The sequence below is a fragment of the Electrophorus electricus genome, chromosome 2 (genome assembly GCF_041902795.1).
Source record: "Electrophorus electricus isolate QZ-2024a chromosome 2, ASM4190279v1, whole genome shotgun sequence".
Lineage (NCBI taxonomy): Eukaryota > Metazoa > Chordata > Actinopteri > Gymnotiformes > Gymnotidae > Electrophorus > Electrophorus electricus.
In genome coordinates, this window is record NC_137498.1 from 10,677,002 (window position 1) to 10,683,001 (window position 6,000).

At 37.7% G+C, this 6,000-nt stretch overlaps 1 long non-coding RNA gene across 1 annotated transcript; it reads right to left on the minus strand.

The window, feature by feature from the left end:
* Positions 1 to 2,767: 2,767 nt before the first annotated feature.
* On the minus strand, positions 2,768 to 3,404 carry LOC145647235 (uncharacterized). The gene is made up of 3 exons (XR_014116302.1): positions 3,317 to 3,404; positions 2,987 to 3,101; positions 2,768 to 2,840 (listed from the first exon to the last, which is right to left on the minus strand). It is a non-coding gene; the product is annotated as an uncharacterized LOC145647235 (long non-coding RNA).
* Between the last annotated feature and the right edge of the window lie 2,596 nt (positions 3,405 to 6,000).

The window sequence follows — 6,000 nt, forward strand, 5'->3', positions numbered from 1 at the left end:
GCAAAATTTATTGGTCAATAGACAGAATCTGGGGTAAGTGGTTAGCTGCTGCTCTCTGCTGATCCCAGATATAAATACCTTTGTGTAAATGAATGTGTGAGGATGACAACACCTGTAGAGAGAAGGTAACACTCACCATCAGCAGCGTGGAGCACAAGGAGCAGATAAACACACACCTGCATTCTTAGGTTACACACACTACACACAGCTACAGCAGGACTGCTGATACACACCATACACACTCTTCAATACAGTCTACTGAATGACTTCACAAGAACACTTATAGTGGAGAGGAAGTGTATTCAAATGAAACTCTGACAAACTAACCTCAACACAACACACACACCAAATATAGAGATGCGGTCGGTTTTGTAAGTTGTCATGTGGTATGTCCTCTTTCTTCCTTATCAGTCAGTGATCTATCAGATATTCTCACATTGTCAGTGAGGACGGTCTCATTCTTAGTTAAGCGGCTCCGTCCTTTGCCATAGACACACGATGTAGAAGCTCAGGGGGTGAGACCCAACATGACCTCCCTCAGTGTTGTTTGGTCATTTCATTTCACTACGACAAGTGTATAGCATCTTAATGTGAATATGTGCAGTTTTTAAAGTTAATAAACATTTTGGTCTCAAAACAGCTTATGAACGCCCCAGAAGAAGGAGGAGACTGTTCTGGTCTGAGAGCTCAGGATGTCTGACGTCTGCTGTGGTTTCATTTCTCACAGTTCCAACCAGTGGGCAGTGGGTACCAGATCAGAGTCTAAAGCCCATTTTAGACCAGAAGTGACAACCGTGCTGCTTCTGCACCTCTGCAGCTGAGCTGTGGTCACACACTCACAAGCTCAACTTTCTTCTAGTGTATTTTTTGCCTTAAGCCATGACAGGCTTATCAGTGGTTTCTAGCTAGAAATAGTACAAAATACTACATTTATTCTGTAAAGTGTAGTGTAATAATCAAAACAGCACAACTCTGACTGCTGGGTCTATTCTAATGTGAAATTGGGACAAAGGATGATGTTTTAAACACAGACTAAAACTAGGACTAGGCTCCAGGGTCTAGGCTCAATGGCAGGTCCAGTTTGAATTTAATTTAGTACAAAACAGGTTTAGTATGAGTAGGACTGGTTTGGTTACTGATAATTTGGGGAATATTGTGTACTGTGAGGAGAGATGTCAGTACTTCACTGAGAAAAGGGACTGCTCATGTACTACCAAACCATGTCTATGTTCAAAGGCTGATTAACAGAGTTTATCAAAGTTCAAATAGGTTCTTATTGTGAGTAATGCAGGTTTTTGTTGTTTGTTTTTGACTCATTCAGTAAATCCAGAAATTCATATTACTCTCAAAAAATCTTAAAGAACTTTTCTGCATAAGCAATGGTCCACAACAAATTATTGTGATGTGGAAACTGAAAAAGCAAACAAAAAGCAGGTCCTCTCACTATCTAGAAATTCTTGAATGTGTGTGTGTGTGTGTGTGTGTGTGTTTGCATGCTTATAGACTCTGGAGACATAAAGCAGACAGCATTCTGTAGTGACAGTGCATAATAGTTCAAAGTATATTTACCAATAAAACAAATTTGATACAATGAATAAAATATTAAGTACACAGGACATCATAAGGTAGTGCAAACATAAAATATATCAAGCCATGAAAAAGTAATGCAAAAATGTGTATGTACGCAAGCTTTGAGGTGATTAACTCTATAAACTGCATTTTAAAACTATAAACTTAGAAGGAAGAGTTTGAGAATAAGAGTGAGGGGATAATATATCTGTTTGTTTCTCTTCTCTACATCAGACTCCACCCCCTTTGCTTTATAATGAGCATGTGTGTCTCCTGTGTCTTTCACAGATGCAGCATCATGGTCAGTGTGGGGTTGTGGGATACATTACAAAAGAAGAAACAACCAGAGTCCTCACAGGTCAAAGGACATGATGGCACTGTGTGTGGTTTTGTATGTCTCCGTAAAGCTGGTGATGTGAACTTGAAAAGAAACATAAGAGCTCTGGCCAAGTTCATTTGTTCCCAGTTCCTCTCTGCTGGGTGGACATTAGGGTCTGGAGTACTGAAGTAATGCTGTGAGAGTTCTGGAATCAGTGTGTGTCCACAGTGGTAGTGGAGATCTAGGTGTAGAGTTGTCAGTGTGTGCTGGGAGGTCAATGGTGTTTCCATAGAGACAAGCATGCTCAGTTTGTGTTTTCTCTTTACTGTACTTCCTCTCACTAAAGGTGAGTGTGAAATTCTCTCTTAATGCTGAGTGACATGAAACTGTACATATATGTGATAATCTAAAAATGTTATTAAAGTGAGTTGAATCATTCAAGATGTATTTGGCCGAATTAGAATTATAACCTGGCTGGTCTTAGAATGAAAAATATGATTAAACGGTCCAGAATGCAAACAGACTATATCTTTGCATGAAGTAAAGTTTATTAATCAAAAATAAATGAAAAAGTCAAAAAATATTTCAGAAAATGAAAAGACAGGTTGGGGAAAATGAAGGGAAAAAAGAAATACAAAATAAATTGGTAAAAAGAGCTGGGAACATTTAAAGAGTAGGGCTAATTTTGTTGGAGCGCCTGGCACAGGACAAAGTGCTTTTTATAGCCTGCCATGTTCGTCTGAAGAAGATGCGTACTCTCTTCAACTTCTTGCATTCTGAGCCTTTATATTTGAAATAAAAGTAGAATTTTTAAACTGGTGTCCATGGAGTGGATGTATGTAAACTCTGATTATTAATGTGGTGCTTTGATGCTACTCACCAGCTGGGGTGTTCTCCACTTTAACTGCCTCTGTAATAGATTCTGCTACTCCACCCAGATCCTCTCTTACATCTACAGATGTTTTTTTTCCCCAAAAAAATTAATACAAATGCAATTACATAATAAAGTACAGGCACATATTTAAAGTGAACAAACATCATGTCCTACTGTGTGTTCTTAATGGAAAGCTAGATTTTTGCAAGAAAATACATCTGCACCTTCTACATGGGCGCTGTGGTCCAAAGAGCAAATATCTCCCGTTGACTCTGTGATCATAAAGTGTTCAGCAGTTCTGCTCGGGATGGTACGAACCTCCTTACAGTCCTCCCGTTTCTTGGGTGAGAAGTGATAAATAATCAGTGATGAATTTTAAAGGAAATGAATCATCCATTGACCCCACCTGGGCAGTGGAAACTCCATTAATGGACAGCATATTTTGGACTACCATCTGTACAAGTCAGGAAAGTGTGAAGGCTAAATAAATAAAACTGTGGATACAGTCTATATAAATCATTAAAATTATAGTATAAAATGATCTAGACACTTACACTTTCTCCCAGATTGGCTGAGTAATGCTGCTTAAACCCAGCAATGGCAGCAGGGTCTCTATGACTCTTGTGTCTTCTGGTAATGATATTAATGAACTTGTCCCTTGGCATCTAGAACGGGCAGAAGAAAGCTCTATTGTATTGAACAATAATAAAGCTGTTTACTTTCTTTTAAAAAGTCATAACAGTTTGCATGTGTTTTTGGAAAACAACAAAAAAAAACCTTTAATTTTTAAGAATTAAAGCTTTATTCCTAAGAAATAATTGCATTTGAAATGAATATTAGGCTTTGATTACAACACAATTTTCTACAAACAAAACTTATTTTACATGCTGCATTTGTGCGCAAGATTACTTTTGTATCCCAGTTTCATATCTCTATATGGAAATGAGCAATCAACGCCTGTAGACTTTGTTTTATATACAGTTATTATGTAACAGAACAAATGGCCACCCGTAGCTCAATTTCTTCTACAAATGTTAATAAATGTGAAACAAAGGTTGTCTGTTGTCCGACAGTGCATAATGGCCACACTCGTGGTCTTACAGAGGCTTTTCTAAAACAAGCGCAGAAGTCACTTTCCCTTGTCTCAGTCAACGTATTTCATCTAATGGAGTTCGGTTACGCGAATATTTTCAGCTACGTCCCATTTATTTAGTTCATTCTCTATTCACTTATTCCGCATTTATAAAATATTTATGCGGTCCGTTAAATTAAACAAACTCGCTTGACGTAGACAGACGTTTATTAGAAGAACACGAATAACGAACACAGTGGCGCTCACACGAAACAGTCAAGATGAACATGAGCAACGTTGAACACAGCTTACAAACATAAAGTGCACCACGTACCTAAACATTAGCGACAACACAGACCGACAAGGATGCACACACCAACCGGGGTTTAAACACACACAGACATTAGCAGAATAACCCGCTGCAGGTGTGTGTGACTACATAGTCGTGGTTTCACACAAGACCATGAACTCCCACTGCAGGAGGCGGGCCGTACCACGTGACTAGTGGGGCGGGGAGCTCACTATCAGCCCACTAATTAGTTCTCCGTTCAGTCAAAAGTTCTCTATCATTAAAATGTGTGTTCTCATTTTAAATTCGCATATTGGCTACTTGTTTATAATACGATTCCGTTATCAAATATTTAGTATCTGCCTTTGTAGATAAAATTAAATTCTACTTACGTTTTGTTTTCGCTTCTCAGTACCTCTTATGCGTGAAGAATTGTTTGTAGTCTCTGTTGATGTTTTGTCTAAAATGATCGTCATCGGCAAATCCACTCAATAAACTGATCTGGGGTCAGAAATAGAATGACACACATTATGACATAATGGAGGGCTAAATTCTGTTCAGTGGCTGTTTAGAACAATGACAGAAGTGCAGCTGAAATGACATTATAGTCTCATATCAGAAATCACATTTTAAAATCATTTCCCCCTCTTTATGCTATCATTTTGTTATCTGGCTCAGATTAAAAAATCTCAATAAATAAAGTAAATATAACATATACATGTAAACTATATATTCATTAATTAGTAATCCTTCCATGTAGGTACAATTCACTCGCTCTGTGTTCGTTATAATCCAAAGTCATTTGAACACTCATTAAGGATCAAAATGCAACCTAAGCAACAACAACAATAATACATTCTTAAGAAATTATATAATTGTAACTGAAAATTAGGCTTATTGATCACAATACAATGTTCAACAAAACAGCTTATCTTTAGTCTGGTGTTTCAGTACTAAGGCTATGCAGTTATGCAAACACTTTCTTGCATATTATTTTTTAAATATAGATTTTTTAAAAGTGCAGAATTGTAGCCCCAATATAACCTGCATGTGGTTTTACAGGGGCTATTCCAAAATGTGTTTTATAACACAATGTTTTGATCGCATCTTCACAAAGGTTACTTACTGCCGAAAAGAAAAAAGGTTAGCATACATTTTAAAAATTTTCTTATAGCCTATAAAGAACACCCAACCAAACAACCTAGCTACAAAGAGACAAGGATAAAAAACATCATTACATGTATTATATAGGCATACAGATTTCAAATAAATGTGGTAAGTGCAGTGGACAGGATGGAGTCTAGAATTCATCATCTGTTGAGGCATCCGTGGCAACATCCTCATATGGGTCTTCAATGTCTTCATCAGTCTCACCATAACCTGCCACCTTTAGGTGGTGTGTTTCTTTCACAGCTACCAGGTCTGTCTTCAGCTCCTCAAGCTTTGGGAATACAACACTGTGCAGGCCACGGTAAGCTTGAGCAGAAATTCCTGAAGGGTAGTTTAACAAATCAAACTGGGTAATAAAAGCACCATGAAAAAACAATACAAAACAATCTACAATCTAACAACCAAACATCACACCTCATCAAAAATAAACACAAACAAGCTGTAAACACAACATGAATAATTAACTGATCATATTAATAGGGCTTTGAAAAGTAGGATCTAGTGTAGAATCAGGTATGAATGCTGGGAAGCATTTATAAAGTATCTATGAGTATGGCCCTTTCTAGGAAAGATCATCTGTAAAGCAGTTCAAGAATGTATCTGTAACATGAGATCTAACCCAGGACAGCTAAGTGATGACACCACTAGCCTACTGGGTGAGCAACCACACTCTAACAAGGGTGAGTCCCTGTGCAGAAGAGTTAGAT